The following is an 18,175-nucleotide window of genomic DNA, read 5'->3' as shown; positions in this document are numbered from 1 at the left end:
CCTCCAGGCCCTTGTCCGCTCCTTCATCTCCGTGGTGACACACGTGTGCGATCACATGCCGGCGCGGATCGGCGGGAAGGGTCTGCCTCGCGGGGCCAGGAGGCTCCCCGCGGACGGCGGGGACGAGCTGGGGGGACGAGCCCGCCCAGGGAGGCGCGGAGGAGCCGCGAGGCCCGGACCCCCGGACCGCGTCCCGGGCAGCTGGCGCTCCGGCGCGCTCGGCGGCCCCGCGGCTGATAATTGAGTCAGAAATGCCGGTTACGTTGAAGAAAGTAAGGTTTACGCGGCTTAGGCTGGTAAAGAGCAGAGCGGAGTTCTGACGCAAGCGTTTAAGTGACCGGGAAGGAACACTTTTCAGCAGTGACTGAGAACAGACGGAAGGGGCGGACGCAAATAGTTCAGTGATAGTCTACTTTAAAGAGAACTGAAGGGGCGCCGAAATAGCTCAGTTGGGAGAGCGTTAGACTGAAGATCTAAAGGTCCCTGGTTCGATCCCGGGTTTCGGCAGCGCTCTCTTTTTAGTCCCTAAAGGAATCAAATTTCCAACGAATCCCTTGCCCTGAGTAACCTGGTTCATTAATGCCAGCGCACTGGAGAACGAGGACTTGAAGGATAAGCGAGCGTGGAACGGAAACAGCCAATCTTAGCGCCCCCTACCCCGAGACGGCGGCCGCCCCGCACGGCCACTTCCGGGGCGCCTTCCTGGCCGGCAGCCGAGGCTCTGCTGCGCATGCGCGATGCGGAGCCTGGCGGCAGAGCGGCCCACGCCCCACCCGAGTCCCGCAGCTCCCGGCGCCCGGCGCGCCACCGGTGACCCGAGGGTGCTGCTCCGAGAAGGCGCTCCGTCTGCCTCCCGGGGAACGAAAGACAACTTTACCTCAAGCTAAATTCCCCGAGTATCCCAACTTGAAAAGCCAGACCCTGCTGTGCGCTCAAGTGGCCCCGGTCGGGCGTTGCCCGTAGGGGAACCGGGCGGCCCCGTATCTCCGGGTAGAGGCGCACTCAGGGCAGCTCCGAGGGCATAACCCTGAGTTACTTGCCAAACGTGGAAGAGCGCGGCAGCATCACGGCTCTGTAAAATCGATCTTGCACCTGAGCAACTTTATTTCGAGTGTAGGCCAGTGGTTCTCAAAGTGTGGTCCCCGGAACAGCAGCAAGGGCTTCAAACGCCAATTCTGGGTCCCACCTCGGACCTACAGTATCAGAAACTGGTCTCCAGCGCTAGGTGTCTTAAGCAGCCCTGCGAGTGAGATTCGGAGGCAGCTAAAGTTTGAGGATCCACTTATCTAGAAATTCCTTTGTATTTCCAAAAGGGCCCTTTCCTAAGACTGTTTTTGTGAACAAACCTTTTCCTTTTGCTGCCTCTTACCTGCGAGTCTGAAATAAAACTTTGTCACGTGCTCGAAACACACCTTTTTCTGAGAGGTTTTGCTTTCACATTGAGTGTGTGCGTTGGGGGTGTGATCAACTCTCCTAGCTACCCGGGGGAGCCCACTCCCCAGAGCTAATCTAGGTGGTGTGGCCTAAAAAAAAAAAAAAAAAAAAAAAAAGGAGGCCCAGCCCTCCCTCAGATTCTATGTTGTGTGGCTCCTGGGAGCTGAGCCAGGACCCAGGGAGAGCAGGCGAAGGATGTAGATTTGAATTAAAGAAGGAAGAAATTTCAATTTGTTCAAGCCTCTAGAAAAGGAATGTGTAGTTCAGCAGGGTGGTGAGTTGCGGATCAGCACATGACAGACAGCCTGTGGGACTTATGTAGTGGTTCTTGCAGATCTTCTTGTTCTCCTGGGTCGACAGGGTACTTCGCCTTTATGAAGTACTGTGTGCTCTCAGGTTATTCATTCATTCATCAGTTGAGCATTAATTATTGACCTCCCACTGTGGGCCAGAAATTATTACGTCTTCATGATTACCTAATAAAAAATGCATCATTATCTTCACTTTACACATAACAGTCCTTGTAGGATGGTAAAGATTAAACCTAATATATGTCAGGCATGTAACATCTGCCACCTCTTAAATGATACTGTACCTGAATACTTGTTGGGATGTTTGGTTAAGATGAGTGCTTAAAAATGAGGGTTAGTTAGAGGAAGAAACCAAAGGCCTTTGCTGGTTAATCTAAAAGGCTCTATGGGGAAGATGGCATTGGTTGGGGCCGCAGAGGAAGATTTCTTGGATGCGGGAGAGCAAACTGGGGTACGAGCAGCTCTCCGTGTGTTTAAATGCAAGGGGAATGGTGTGGGCACTAAAGGTGAGACAGGCGGTTTTCAGACTACCCTGTAGGGCAGATACTAAGATCGGGTATTTGCTACTGGACATTTGGTATTGGGGGAGGTGAGAGGCACACATCAGGTTAGAAGTCTGCAGAGGGAAAGGTAAAAGGGGACAGTTGGGCAGGCCCCCACTGGGACGTGGTTGTAAAGGGTTTTGCTGGCCTCGCGGGAGGGAGGAATGGACGTGAAAAGGTAAGCAGCATTTAAAAAATGTGATGCATGTATGTTTTAAAATAATTATATAATGTGTATATACCATTTTTTTTTTTTTTTACCTTAAGAATTAAAGTCTAGAGTTGTAATCTGATCATTCTTACTGCCTTTCATTGACGAGTGAAGTGCTCTGATAGATATCAAACACTGTCACTTCCTGGAGTGAAGGCTGAGAAAGACTGAACATGACTTGTCTCTTAGGGAGCCTCCTGACACCGGGGACAGCTCTTTCTAACTGAGGAGGGGGTGAAGGGTCAGCCCTTACCTCAGGAAAGAAATACTTTCAATGGAAAGAATGTGATCAACATCACACATTTATCAGTGAGTTCTCAGCCCAGTCCTCTCCTGGCAGCGAAAAGGTTATGAAGGTGTGCTCGTGCTCCAGGTTGGTCATCCAGTGTGGAAGGGAAAAGGTATCTTCTCAAATTCCCTTGATAAGTTTTTAGAAAGAAACTTGGGTCATCTGGCTCTTGCGACAAATTTCTAAGGGACACACAAGCGCTGTGCTCCGTGACTGTTTATTTCTTAATTACTCTCAGTGCTGCATTCATTTTAGGCCAGCATTAAGATATAGTAAAGGTGTTATAATTGTTATATATATAATAAAACCAGATGAGCATCTGCTAAATTCATTGGGACCTTTTGTGTAATCAATATGGAAATACGTTAATGCCCGTTTTATTAGTCTTGGGTTATATGTCTATTTTAAATGTGTAGTGGCTTGTAGCTGCTTAGTTTTGTGTTATATTCGTTGTTATAGCTTGGATTTGTATGACGTTGAGCCATGGTCAGAAATACAACTCCTTGTTTGGATTTCCCTCAGATTCCAGGAATGTATGGCTCCTACATGATAATCCTTAATATGTGGTGTCAGAATGGATTACCTTGTGTGAGTGTAGCTCATCTATCTAGCTGAAATCTTGGAGTGTCGCTTGCAGTTCTAGCTGTTGGAGCCTGGGAATGAAGGAGAACAGTTTGAGCAAAGGCAAGGGTCTTCTTCATAACAGACACCCAAGTCACATATTGCTTCTGTAAATTCCAATTTCCATATAATGGGTTGTCTTAAAGTCAGGTGCACAAATATATGTCTATTCGTTGCCTTAAATATATCCTACAGTGCATTTTGAGCAACCTCTCTTCCTATATACTCATCAACTCTCTATCGAGAATCTACAGAGTCACCATTTCTGGAGTGCTTTTCACATGCCGGGAATTCTAATGAGCATGTTTCATACATAATCCCACTAAACTTGTCAACAACTCTATCAGGTAGGAGGCATAGTTGAATATTAAGGGGGGGGGGGGGAAGCTACGTAGGTGTGCTCTTGAGAAAAGCCGGCGTAATTCCGAGATATATTAAAATGAAATATGAGCCTAAAAATAAAGGAGTAGTTCATTTACACACTGCATTAGTGAGATTCCTGTGAGAGTATTTGGTTCAGTTTTAATTAACTCAGTTTAAGAAGAAAGGGTTAACAAAGAACAAAAACACGGTTAAGGAAGAGGAGATTTATTTTAAAGACAACAACACAAGGATATGAAATAGACTTGCTAAGATAAAAGAAAACTAAGGGTCACTTGATTCCAGTCTTCAAATTATTGTTTTGCAGGAGGTTATGAATTCTAAGGAGATGCTACAAGAAGAATGGGTTTAGATGAAGGCAGGAGAGATAAACAGAGGAGCTGTGATAAGATATTTAGCCTATTTTGTGATAGAAAATGGTCTGACCAAGATAGGAGAAACTGGAGAATTGCTTTTGAATAGATTTATCGGTGTTTAAGAGGACTGCTAGTCAACTTTTGGGGTGTAGGGGAGGAAAAACACTTTTGATCACTACCGTCTTAGCTTCTCAGCAGGGGCCTTAGAAATAAGACTGACAAAAGACAGATTAACAAGAAAAAACAACAAAGCAAACAGAAGATTATTAACCTGTGCATTGTGCATACATGTGGGAGTACCCAGTGATGAGTAGCTCAAAGGGGTGGTGAGAACTTGGTCCTATATAGCATCTTAACAAAAGAACAGTAAGTTTGTACAGAAGTGACAAGACCAAGGAAAAAGACTAAGTTTCCTGGCTGGCAAATGGTGGGAAGGCAAAAAAATGGGAAACTAATGGCAGATAGGCTAGTTAGTAAAATTTGTTACATAGATTCCTCTGGCGCCATTTATAGGCTGATCAGGGTGTACTGTTGTCTTTGATGATTAACTTCTGTCCTTCCTGGTAGGAGATGGGGGAGCTGGTGAAGGACATATCTTTATGTCCTGCTTTTAGGCAAACGGGGAAGGGCAGACAGCTTCTTGTCAATTACCTTCAGAGTCAAAATAATTTTCATGCTAAAGTGGTATGTTTGGGGTGGCATCTTCATAACCCATCAGACACTTTAAAAAGATCGGAGTTGTGGTTTCTTTGTAAGTGCTGCTGCTGACAGTTCAGGAAGGAAGCAGATGGGGCAGCATGGTGTCAGCTGAAAGAAAGCCAGCGTCAAAGTAGGTTTGTAAATGCTTTGTTCGTTGTCCTGCTGAGGACGACAGCCTAGGAGACAGTCTTTCAGATCGCTCTGAGGCACTGTTCTGAGGCTGGTTAGCTACAGGGGATTACATATACAAAAAAGGGAAAGGGTCTGCATGCTTGTAAGCAGTTCTCCAAATAGCTGTGCATCAGAAGGTGTAATCTGTTTGATTGTAAAAATTCAGGTTTCTGATTTCCACAGGGATATGGGAAAGTCCCTAGGGTCAACTTAATACATTGTTTCTATTGTACCCGGTTGGTCAAAAATACTGCCTGCAGGCCTCTGCTTAACTGGTTTTCCAGTTCTTATTTTTGACTTCTCCTTGAGGTCGTGTGAGATGGTCACAGGGGGCTGACATTAGTCACTTGTATAGTTTTAGCGCACAATGGGGTGCGGACATTGCAGGCAGGGACCATAAGGATGATGGTGGTCTCAGAGAGATGGATCCTATTATCTCTTAATGCTAAGTATGTCTAAAAACAATATGACATTTGTCCCTGCCTCTGCGATAAGTTAGTGTGCATGAGAAATCATGCACTGTAGTCAGACAAAAATTTTTAAAAAGTACTTTGCATCCTGAGATAAACCAAGACAGTTTTCCAGGGGATCCGTCTGTCTGCTTGGAATCCCCATAATAAATGAAACCATAGCTGTCCCTGAAAGTTATGGACCGTATCAAAGATAATTTTATCTATGCCAGTTTCAATGTTGACATCTGAAGACATGTGGTGACCTTTGTAGATAAAATACTGTGACAAAATCTGTTTTCCCGCCATGAACAGACTAAATGTAAACTTGGTAACACTGCTTATCTGGCAATTAAAAAAAAGTGTTTATTTATTTATTTTAAGAGAGAGAGAGTGAGAGCACAAGCAGGGGAAAGAGAAGAGAGAGAGGAGAGAGAGAATCCCAGGCAAGCTCTGTGCTGCAGCGGTGGCTGAGCCTAAGAACCATGAGATTACGACTGAGCCAAAACCAAGAGTGGTCACTTAACTGAGTGGGCCATCCAGGGTCCTGATTTTTTTTTTTTATTTCAGTTTTTTGCTTGCTTTTGTTTTGTTTTGTTTTTGAATGTTTATTCATTTTTGAGAGAGAGAGAGAGAAAGAGGGAGGGAGTGAGCAGAGGAGGGGCAGAGAGAGAGAGGGAGACACAGAATCTGAAGCAGGCTCCAGGCTCCGAGCTGTGAGCACAGAGCATGATGCGAGGGCTCAAACGCATGAACTGTGACATCGTGACCTGAGCCGAGGTCAGACGCTTAGCTGACTGAGTCACCTAGGCGCCCCAACTTCTGTTTTGTTTTTCAGCTACTCTTTTTAAAACTTGGGCTCCCTCATTAAACTTCTTTGCAAGTAAACTACTTTCTTTCTTTTGTTTCCAAAATAACTTTCTCAGAGCAACTGTCTGCTTAAATATGAACTCAGTGTCAGGAAGGTAAAAATTGGGGGCGTTTGATAGAGTTTCAGGCAAATTGAAACACGTGGAGACGTATGTTTGAGGTGCTGGCTGCCTGTGGTGAGAATTCAGGAAGGAAGTTTGCCATTGCATTCTTGGTGGCCTCAAACGAAGGTGACAGGCATGTAAAGGGGAATGAGAGGCTCGTCTCCTTTTTATCGCTGAGCCTAGTTCCTGTCTGAGACCAGCACTGTTAGTAACTTCTCGTGTATCCTGCAGTAACTAATTTTTGTATAGACGAGCACGTGCACATGTATTTCCTTTTACACAAGCAGTATCGATGCACATGCTGTTGTAAAGCTTTTAAAGGGACGCAATACCTCTTCTTTTTTCTTTCTTTCTTTTTCTCCTAGCCAGTTGTAAACCTGAGCTGAACTTTTAAACCATATTTACTGTCCCGGGAAGCATTCAGAGATCATCTCACCCAAGAGCAATGGTGTTTACATTCCCTAACTGAATGAAGTTCCAAAGATATGATTGTAAAAGGACTTTAATATTAAAGCCATAAACTGTGTCTAAATTCGAATGGTCTAATCTCTTATTTTAGGAACAATAATTAATGTAAAAATTTGGTTTTATTCTTTTTGTAAAATGAAGACTTGATTTTGTTGAGTAGGTTAAGCTATTGGTCAGGGAGGGATGGAGGACAGGTCTACAGCGGCATGGAAACATTTTGCTTTTAAGCATTTCTTATGTCAAGTTGGTAAATTGCTCAGGAAAAAAATACAATCAGATGTTTGTTTATTCCACACCTTGTTCCTCTAGTGTCTCCTCAAATTCATATCCATCTTTCAAATTCTCTCTCAAGTATTGCTTCTGCACAGAACCTCTTCCACAGTTTAAGCTTTTCTGGATCTCTCCCATTTTGACCTCCCAGAAAGCTCACTGTCTACTGTACCCTGGGCATGTGACTCTGTCCCGGCCTGCACTTTTCTGTTTGGAAGGTGTGTTCGCTTCCTTATGGCAAAATGCTACCTGCTCAAAACGGTGGCTTTGACTTCAGGAAGAGATACTTGAGCATTTCCATGTTCCAGCAAGAAAATGCTATTATCAAATAGCAGTGGGGACTGAAAGAGGTCATGTGACCTGGAATGGCTGTAGGGCATGCACTGGTCACCCTACAAGGCGGAGGAACCGGAGGAAGAGGGCAAGAACAGCAGAGAAGAAGCCAGGCAGGCTGCGTGGAGTAGGACAGTCACATCCCCTCTCCCGCGATGGTGGGGGTGAGGGTAGGAAGCAGACGCACAGCGCTGACAATTGATCTAGCAGGCTATAGCGGGAATCCTCAGTAAAGGGCTTTTATTTTAGGCACAGAGAGAAGCTTCCAGACAGCCTGAACATAACTTCATTCCTTTTAAATCTGAGTTAGCTGCATGCGTGGTGGGCAATGGTGGGCCCGTTACCCTCAGCCAAACTGGCGGAAGTATTCGAGTTGGGGCTCATTGCAGCAGTCTGTTGTTCATAGCCTTGAACTCTCACATTGTGAAAACAGACGGATGGTACACCAAAACTATGTCTTTTTTTTTCCGACTGCAGTGGATGAAGAGGAGGAAGTGTGTCGCAGCAGGAGTTAGAGGAGAAGCCAAATGAAACCCAGTGGCCGCTGTCGCCACCACGGCGTGTATACACCTGGCGTGGGGAACGGTCCAGAGGCCGGCCCCTGGCGGCAGGTACCTGAGCTCGGGCTCCACCTGTTGGCTGAGTACTGTTCCCACGTTCTCTAACCCTGCTAGGTTTCAGTTTCTCCATCTACAAAATAGGAAAAAAGTAAATGGCTTCTTTTCTTTTTCTTTCAAAATTAAAAAAAAATTTTTTTAAATAAAAAAATGGCTTATTTTCTAGCGCTATGGTGAAAAGTAAGCCAGCCGGGTAGGACAAGTGCTCAGTGCGCAGCGCTGGGCGCACCGCGTGGGCGGGAAGGCCCCTGCACGCCCAGGTCGCCGCAGGAAGCTCTGTCAGCATCAGCTTCGCCTGAATCCCCAGGAGGGTTTAGACGCAGCATCTTCCTGTACCTCCCACACCTTGTCCATGGAGCTGTGTAGGTAATATTTTATTGAATTCCCCTGGTCTTTTTCCCTGACTGGCTACTGTTACTTCCTGAGACCTTGATCTGTGTTCATGGCAGAGAGCTCTGAACAGGTGCCCAATGCCTATTTAGTCCACAAATAATAATCCATCTCCTCCCTTCACATCCCCCAAAGATGGCTCATTAACATGTCATGGCCCCAGGCTGTATTCGTCTATGTTATATTCCCTAACAAGAGAATGAACTCTTTTGAGGGCCGAGACTGAGGTTTTTTACTCCTTTTCTATGCCTTTCCATCACTTAGCCCTGTGCCAGAAACCTTTTATGTTCTCAAGAAATACTTCTTGACATCTATTGATTTGACAGTATGGCAACTCTCTCCGAAAGACCAAAAAGGTGGTGGGGTTAGTCTAAGCTTGTGGATGATTTTCAGTGTTTTTGTTGGTTTGTTTGTCTGTTTATCTGTATTCTACAAAACTTCTCACTTGCATCATTTAAAAAACAAGGCGCCAAAAGGTCCTAACCCTTCAACCAAGCAGAACAGGAGAGCAGGGAGCGGGGCTGCTTTGTTAGTGTTCCAAAATGAGCATGGCTTGTCTCCATCTGACAGAGACAAGTTGAGGCATTTTGGAGAACAGGATCTGTGAGAGCACTAACCCAGGTTAATTTAGGTCACGAACCCGTGAGCTAGGGCCGCAGTCACACATGACATGGTGTCATTACCTGTAATGACATTCAATAAATGTCTTAACAACAGCAGTAACATTCCGTCTATCCTTCAAGTTACTTAAGATGTTCTGACTGCTATGTTTAAACGTAAGATTCAACTAACTTTCTAGATAAACATGTTTTGAAAACCTTCCAGGTGTAACTGAGAGAGTAAGCACTAAAGAAAGGTTTTGTGTTCAGAGAGATATGAAGAAACCAAACAGGCCAACACAAACAGAAACATGTCTCAATACTAGAAATGTGTGACTTAATCCACCAATTACCAGTTCATTCGTTCGTGAGGGGTTGAGAGCCTGAGTAGGTTGGTCTTCAGTAGGTGAGCTTGGGAGGGTCCCCTTCAAAGAGCAGCTGCTGGACATCACGGGCCCCAGCAGCTCCCCAAACGTTATTGTCCGTTGTCAACGTTCTGTCATCAGGTCCAGGCCTTGCGATTAGAAGATTCTTGGGAGTTGGGCCTGTTAAGTCTGTCTGGATCCTACACCGTATCTACCACTGGCCCTTCAACAGTTGCCACCTTTCTGTGGCATCCTTTGGCTCGCTGGGCCTTAACTGAAGGGCTCACTTTCTCTATTTGTAGAGGGATTTTGTGTCACTACCAGCTTCTGAGCTGGTTCTTGACACCATTTTGGAAGCATAGCCCTTTTCCCCTTGCATGGAGGGCTGTCCTATTTCCAGCTAACACCTCCTTGGGATGCCTGATGAGGAGCTGACTTGACTGCAGTTTTCCATAGAGCCTCTGGTGGGGTGGCAGGAGACATTTGCCCTTGAAGAGGGCGACCTAGGCAGGGCTGTGCTATTGTGAAGTACTGATATGCCATTAGCATGTTTTTGCGATTCACCACGCCTTACCAACTCAAAGGTATAGACAGGGTCACGATATTGGTAATAACCCAGAGTTTTCTGGCTTTTGCCCCAACTATTTATTGGAGACCTCAGCAATCGGAGAGAATCTTGCCTACCTGCCTGGGGGCGTTTCACGGATTCTCAGGTTGCTGGGCACCCCCATTGGAACTCCAGTCTATCGGTTTCTCTCACCTGCTTGGCCGCACGGCCCCTCCCACGGTTCTGCCGGGCACTGACATGGGTACATTAGCACCCTCAGGGTGCTGAATGTTGCTGTGCTCTCTGTGGGGGCGCTGCCAGTGGCTTCCAGTTCTGCTAGTCCTAAGGTATAATACAACCCACTGACAGTGGACTGAAAATGTATCATCATCCCAGATTCAGGGTCCCTGGGATGAGCAGAGATGACTCCCACCTGGAAGGATGGGCCACATTCAAAACCCACATTAATGCTATTAAATCTGCTTGCAAGATGCTTAGTGGTTCAGAGCACAGATTCTGGTGCCAGGCTGCAGCCTGGATTTGAATCTGATTTTTTGGAGGAAGTTATTCAATCTCTCCTTGCCTCAGTTTTTCTAACTTGTAAAATAATGATGATGATGATGATGATGATGATGATAACATCTCCCTCAAAGGACTGTTGTGATCATCAAATTGCTAGTAGATGTAACTAAAACAGAGGCTGGCATATACTAAGCTCGAAAAAGATATTTGCTACATTCCTGTGCCAGTTATTTGTCATGTGAAAATAACTCATCTCCTTGAAAACTTAGTACAGAGACATAAATGGAATGAATTTATTAAAAGGAGACAGCGTTCTAGTATTCTCAGCTGGGCAGAGGCCTCTAGAGCCGTGTTCAATGTTAACGCACTGCGCCATCGCACAAAGTCCTGCGGAGGCGAAAGGAGCACCCCCGCCTCGAAGATGAGACTGGGGGGCCCCTGGGGGGCTCATTCGGTTACCTGTACGACTCCTGGTTTCAGCTCAGGTCACGATCTCATGGTTCGTGAGTTTGAGCCCCGCGTAGGGCCTGACGCCGACAGCTTGGAGCCTGCTTGGGATCCTCTCTCTCTCTTCTCTTTCTGCCTCTCCCCTGCTCCTGCTCATCTACTCTCTCTCTCTCTCAAAATAAGTAAGTAAACTTAAAGAAATAAACAATAAAATGAGACTGGAATGAGAGAGGCTGGCTTCCCTGACACGAGGGAAGGATACAAGATGAGGTGGGGAGTAATTCTGAAAACCAAGGCGAGGGGTCTGCATTAGTTGGCTGTGGCTGCCATGACAACGTACCACACACTTGGTGGCTACTGTCTCACAGGTGTGGAAACTAAGAAGTCCAAGATCAAGGTGTGGGCTGGGTTGGTTCTTTCTGAGGCTGTGAGCCAGAGTCTGCTCTATGCCTGTCACCTAGCTTCCGGTGGCGTGCTGGCAATCTTTGGCGTTCCTTGGGGTACAGAAGCGGCATCCTGATCTCCGCCTCCATCTTTACATGGTGTTCTCCCTCTGTGTGTGTCTGGTTCCAGATTTCTCCTTTGTGTAAGGACACCAGTCGTACCGGGTTATTGCATCCGTGACAACTCTAGTTCCAAACACAGTCACATTCTGCGATACTGGGGGTTAGGACTTCAAAATGTGCATTTGAGGAGGACAAAATTGAGCCCATGATGCAACTCTGCTGGGGGTCTCTAGAAACAACTACTGAGGATGAACCAAGAGAAGATTTCGTTATTCCCTGGGGGGAAGAAAGCAACTGAGGAACAGGCGCTTAACATGGAACAAAGTCTTTCTCTTTTCATTGAAGGAAAGAGTCACCAAGGAGCCCAATTAGTGATGCTGGCTCAGCTTGTACTCTCCTACCTCAGTGCACAGGGCTCTGAGTCCACGTATCTGAGGGGTCCCAAGGCCATTTGCAAATGACACCGGGTGAGGGGTGAGGGTCTGGGCTGAACATGGACCGAGGGCTGCTGAGAGCTGGCAGGCCGTGGCGAAGGTCAAAGGCTGGTCTGGTCCTGGGTCCTCTGTGGCCACACGTCCTTCTCGTCTGGAGCGGACAGGAGGTCACACACACACAGCAGCTCCCCAGCTCGCCTCACGTGCTGGGCAGGGCTGCTCTTACTCCTAGAGTCGTCCTGAAGGTGCTACAGCCCGCTGCACTTCTCTGTGCTGGGTTGACCACAGCTTCCGAGAGAAGGGAGCAACTGATAGTTCTTGGTTACGTTCCCACGTTCTAGCCCCCGTCACAGCTGGTTTTGAGTTTTGCAGGTGAGGGGGGAGAGGGGCCAGTAATAAGCTCATTTTACTGAATTTAAATCCACAGATGGATTTCCAACCCCTTTTTTTTCTCCCCCTCTCCCTAAATCTCTTCGAGATTTTGTATACACGTCCGCACGCACTAGAGTCGGGTTCCTGAAAGATTATTATTAACAAATTGCTTTGATTTAGGCTTGGGGGGAAATAAAAAAATGATTAAAAACTAAAGTGCTCAGGATGCCTTCTGAAAAGTAAAATAATTTGGGGTCGTTTCTCCCCGGCTGAAGGAGCAGGGCAGTTTGAACAACAGGAGGGAGCCAGCTCTTATGCCCATTTGCAGCAAAGCATACAGGGTTCACCTGGGGGTTTCAGTACAGAAGGAAGTGTTCCTTCTCCCATCAGTCCAGGGCCAGTGCGTCTCTGGTCACAGTGGTGATGCTTAGAAATGGCATTGGTGTAAAGCCGCAGCCAGGCACTTAGCCAGGGGGGTGGGAAGATAGAATACTTAACAAGGCTACTGTTGTTTTGCTTCTCCGGGAACGGGTCAACTCCAGTAGTGGCTGTGATATGAGAAGTGATAAATTCACTTGGAAGTTGCACAGCCAAGATCCCCTCCCCCTGGCAATGTAGTTGCCGCTGACTACATCTGGGGAGCAAGCGGAGGTCATGGAAAAGAGCTTTTATTTATTACCTTCTCTCAGCTCCCTCCAAGACACCGAAAGCATACCCTGAAGCTGTGACCTTCCCCTACCCTCGTTGTTTGATAGGATGACGTTCATTGTAGCTCAGCTGTATCAGGAAACATGTGGGCTCTACCCAGAAGGTCTGAGTTTGAGCCCCAGCTCCCACAACCGTGTGGCTGTGTAATCTCTGCTAAGATGTATAATTTCTTTGGGCTCATCTATGAAATGTGTAACAACACCTGTTGTGAGCTGCAAATAACATTGTGCATGCTCAGGGGCCCCCGGGTGGCTCGGTCGGTTAAATGTCTGACTTTGGCTCAGGTCATGATCTTACAGCTCATGAGTTCAAGCCCCCCGTCGGGCTCTGTGCTGCCAGCACAGAGCCTGGAGCCTACTTCGGATTCTGTGTCTCCCTCTCTCTCTGCCCCTCCCCTGCTCACTCTCTCTCTCTCTCTCAAAAATAAATAAACATTAAAAAAAATTAAAAACAGGGGCGCCTGGGTGGCTCAGTCGGTTAAGCGTCCGACTTCGGCTCACATCATGATCTCACGGTCCGTGGGTTCGAACCCTGCGTCAGGCTCTGTGCTGACCGCTCAGAGCCTGGAGCCTGTTTCAGATTCTGTGTCTCCCTCTCTCTGTGACCCTCCCCCGTTCATGCTCTATCTCTCTCTGTCTCAAAAATAAATAAACGTTAAAAAAAATTAAAAAAAAATTAAAAACAAATTGTGCATGCTCAAATGAAATCACATCTGTCAACACACTTTGTAGGCTAGAAAGCAGCTCTATATGGATAAAGATTCATATTATATGTCATATAATATATACATATAATAGATTTATATATGTATATATTTATGTGTAAACATATATTTATGCATAAATATATGTTTATGCATAAATATACATATTTATTCCTAAATGTATTTATTTATATAATTATAAATAAATATATTTATACATATAAATATATTTTACATATATTTATACATATAATATATACATATTTAGCATTGAATTTACAATTACTCTATCAAGAAAAAATAGCAATGGATAAGCAAAATGTACATATATTCTTGTAATAAAATAATGTTCAACTGTGAAAAGGAATGGAGTCCTGCTATGTGCTGTAGCCTGGACGAACCTTGAAAACATAATGCTCAGTGAAAGAAATCATTCACGGAGAGACTACATATCCTATGATTCGATTCATATGAAATGTCCCAGGTAGGCAAAACTACAGACAGAAAGTGGATTAGTCGTTGCTTAAGGTTGGGACAAAGTAGGGACTGGGGAGTGATAATTCCCCATGAGTATGGAGTTTCTTTTTGCAGTAATGCAAGGTTCTAAACTGTGGTGATAGGGGCAACTGGGTGGCTCAGTCAGTTGAGCGACCAACTTCAGCTCAGGTCATGATCTCATGGTCAGTGAGTTCAAGCCCCGAGTTGGGCTCTGTGCTGACAGCTCAGAGCCTGGAGCCTGCTTCGGATTCTCTGTCTCCCTCTCTCACTGCCCTTCCCCCACTCATGCTCTGTCTCTCTCTGTCTCAGAAATAAATAAACATTAAAAAAGAAATTTTTAATTGTGGTGATAGAGTGACAGCTCCGTGAATGTACTAAAAGCCACTGAAGTGGGCACTTTAAATAGGTTAATTGTACCGTATATGAGTTACAGCTTAGTAGAGCTGCTCCCTAAAAACAAACAGCAGCAATTAGAATTACCAAGGTTCTTAACATGGAACAGGATCTTTCTCTGTACTCATTAAAGATATCTGGGTTCCTCTATTGACAACAGTAGCAGCTCCTTAACAAGCACTAGTAAAGTGCCAGGTTCTGTGGCAAGCATTCTCTGTTTCATTCTCACAACAGTTTTTGTCCTCCCTTTAGAGATATGTAACAAAAGCTCAGAGAGGTTAAGCGACTTACCCTAGATCACACAGCTAAATGAGCTGCCACAGTGGGTTTTGAAGGCAAGCGGATGGACTCTACAACATCCAGATTCCCCGTCGCCTCCAGTGTCTTCATTGAGAGCGTATGTTAAAATGTTTGGGACTCTCTTCTGTTTCTGTGAGCTTTCCACCAAGTTTAAATGGATATGGTTAATCTTATTTAAATATTTACCATCAGAAAATGAAAAAAAAAAAAGAAAAATCGACTTTCGGGGGGGGGGGGGTTAATTGTTCTAGAAAAGCAAAACTCCATACCAGAAATTCCATTTGACCTTACTGCCAGCTGGATACTCTGATCTTGAGATCATTCCAGGAAGTTGTTTGTTTCTTAGACTTTTCTTCCACCTCGATAGAAAGTCGGACCTTCAGACATTATTTAATGCCTGTGTATCCCCATTTTCAGAGGGAAAAGGAAGGTGGGTTGGGTCGGTTAACTGGGGAATCATTCAACATTTTTCTCAGAGTTGGGGTGCCCAATATGGTTTTGCGATGTAACTCGTCATGCATACAAAAGGCTCTCGGCTGCGAGTCCGCTGTTTCTCCATGCACTCGGAATCGCTTTCCCTTTGACGCAGGGTCAGAGGCTGTTTTCTAGAACTGTGGAAGGCCTTGCCATCCGAATAGATTAATTTTGTCATTACCCTTTCTCAATTTCTGTCTTTAACCAGAAAAAAGAGGTTAATTGTGTGCCATTTCTCAGGAGAATGAGGTATCAGCATTTTAATTCCTGATATTTTATGAATTGTGGGCAGCTAATTAAAACTTAAAGATTAGAGGAGCTATTTTGGCTAAGAGGCCATTTGTGGGATTGTGAAATGAAGAGAACAAAGGGCGGTCTTTTCTTTTTATTCCTACAGCTTAAATGAACCTTCAGGCTGAAATAGAGCCTTGAATTGTTTTACGTCCTGGGTACTCATTGTATTGATTCTAATTTTAATTTTGCAGCCAGTGGTGCAGCATCTGAAAGCAATGGAGGGGTTAACGCTGAGATTATTGGGAATGTTAAACAGCAAGATGTGTGTTTGGAGGCTCTATTTGACCCTTCTTGACTTCGAAGAGACATCTTAAAGTCAGAGAGGAACCACTTACAGACTCTGTTAGATGTCCTTAATTGCCATCTCAGAACTCAATGCGTATTTAGATCTTCTCTTCTGTTCTGCCTCACAGTTAACTGTTTGAGTTGCTTCGTGGTAGAGTAATGGACCCGTCACAAGCACTGGGCTTTGTCTTGGCTCCTTTATTATCTGGTTGACTTTCAGGCTCTTCCCTTTCTTTGGACACCTCTGAAATGACCAAAGGGCCAGCATCTTTGGGATGTGAATCAGGTAGTCCCAACCCCACTTTGTGCAGAAAAGAAGGCACATCTTCAGCTGGTGCAGTCCCCACAGACGTGTAGTTTGGCATGTCAAGTGTGGATGGATTTTAGCTCCTACCCACCTCCTGACGCTGTTCCCTTGAGCAGGACAGAACGCACACGACAGATTGCAGTGGCCACGATTCAGACAACTCTTGCCATCTTAAATTCTTCATCCGTGTGCCTCAGTACACTCCTGGATGTAAAATAATTTCTTCTTTCCGAGGTGGGATTAGGTTAGATGAGATTGAGCAAGTGTCCAATGCAAACTCCTTATGTGCAAAACCAAGCTGTGCTTGTCCTTTATATCCCCAGCCTCCTAGGCTGGGGATATAAAGTTTTCCCCTTCAGTCCAAATTAAATAGGCAGTAACAAGGGCTAAGAAATAACCAGGCTGGAGAGTGACAATAAAGCAATGGAGAAAGGGCATTGCATCCAAACAGAAGAGTTTGGGCAAAGACTCTGAAGCTGGAAAGAATCTAGGACATTCTAAGAATTGAAATAAGCCCCACAAGACTGAAGCTTGGGGATTAAGGAGAGGCATGGGGAAAGATGTAACTGCAGGGAGGGCAAGAGGCCAAATCTCGGGGGAGCTTGAGTCCATGCTAAGAATCTGGAACCTTCCCCTATGAGGAACTGGACTCTATTCAGATGCTCAGTTCTAAGCAACAGACATAAGATGATCAAACTAGTATTTTACAGTAGCTCCAGTGGGGAGAGAGAATGGGTGTGGGAGATATACACAGGCTATGGACCCTGCTTAGGCAATGGATGACGTTGAGTCAGCACAGTATAGGTGAAAAGTAGAGAAAAGTGAACAGTTTTGAGACAATGTTGGGAAGTAAAATCAACAGTATTTGGTCATGGATTGGGCAAGGGCATGAGAGAAAAGTCAAGCTAGAGGAAAGAAGGAATTATTTGGAGATGAGGTCAAGGAGACGAAAGCCTAGATACTGGATGGGTGTTCACACAGACCTTGAGTTGGACAGAGGCAGGAGTCAACTGTCAAAGTCTTCAGAGAATGAGGAAAAGTGACTGGAAATTGGAAGGGACAGAAAAGGAAGGATGTTGTTGGTGGGTGGAATAAAACTTAGAGGAAGAGAATTGTCTGGAAGCTGCTTCTAGCCTATGCCATTCTCCTCAGCTCCCCTCCTTCCCCACTTGCCCTCTTGTGATTTAGCAAATGATTACATCTGGGGGAAATTGTAGAAATTACATATTTAGTATGCCTTGAGATATCTTAGTTGCAATGGCAAATGTTTGTACAAACTTTGTTTTTTTGGAACACGTTTTTGATATTGGTTTATTTTGCCTTTCCTCGAATGATCTTATACGTTACTTGGTTGGTAAACATGGATTGCTTTCAAAAGTTTATTCTTTTAAAATGTTTTCTCCTCCTATTACAAATGAGGCAAACCATGAAATCTTTAGCACAAAGAAGCATTGCTTAGTTCATTTAGTTAGAATCATGTGGTTTTCATCAGATGTATTTCTCTTGCGGGCTGCAGTTATAGAAAGGTTTAAGTGTAATGTAGAAAATAGCCTACCCAGCTTTGTACCTCAAGCCTTAATTCTGCCAATTTTCCTCCCCACCCAGCCACCCGCACTTGACCATCATTTCTTTCTACTTTAAGCTAATTGGGGCTTAAATACTTGCCAGCACACTGAATCAGCGGATCTGATTCCATAATCAGGTCCGGTCAATAGTGCACTAGACAACACGAGGCATGGGAGTTGCAGGGGTCACTTGAACCTGGGCCTTGAAGACTGGGTCACACGCCTCATCCTATGCTGTTATAGTCCAGGGAATGCACAGAATCTTCCAGTGACTCAACCCAGCCAAGGGGTCCCAATGGGCCACCTCCTGGGAGCTGTGAACTTTGCTTACCTTAGATTC

General features: G+C 45.3%; 1 non-coding gene across 1 annotated transcript; it reads left to right on the top strand.

Moving 5' to 3' along the window:
- Positions 1-434: 434 nt before the first annotated feature.
- On the top strand, positions 435-507 carry TRNAF-GAA. Its single transcript has one exon. It is a non-coding gene; the product is annotated as a tRNA-Phe (tRNA).
- Positions 508-18,175: the final 17,668 nt, after the last annotated feature.

Source organism: Felis catus, chromosome A1 (assembly GCF_018350175.1).
Source record: "Felis catus isolate Fca126 chromosome A1, F.catus_Fca126_mat1.0, whole genome shotgun sequence".
NCBI lineage: Eukaryota > Metazoa > Chordata > Mammalia > Carnivora > Felidae > Felis > Felis catus.
This window is presented reverse-complemented; position numbering and strand designations above follow the sequence as displayed.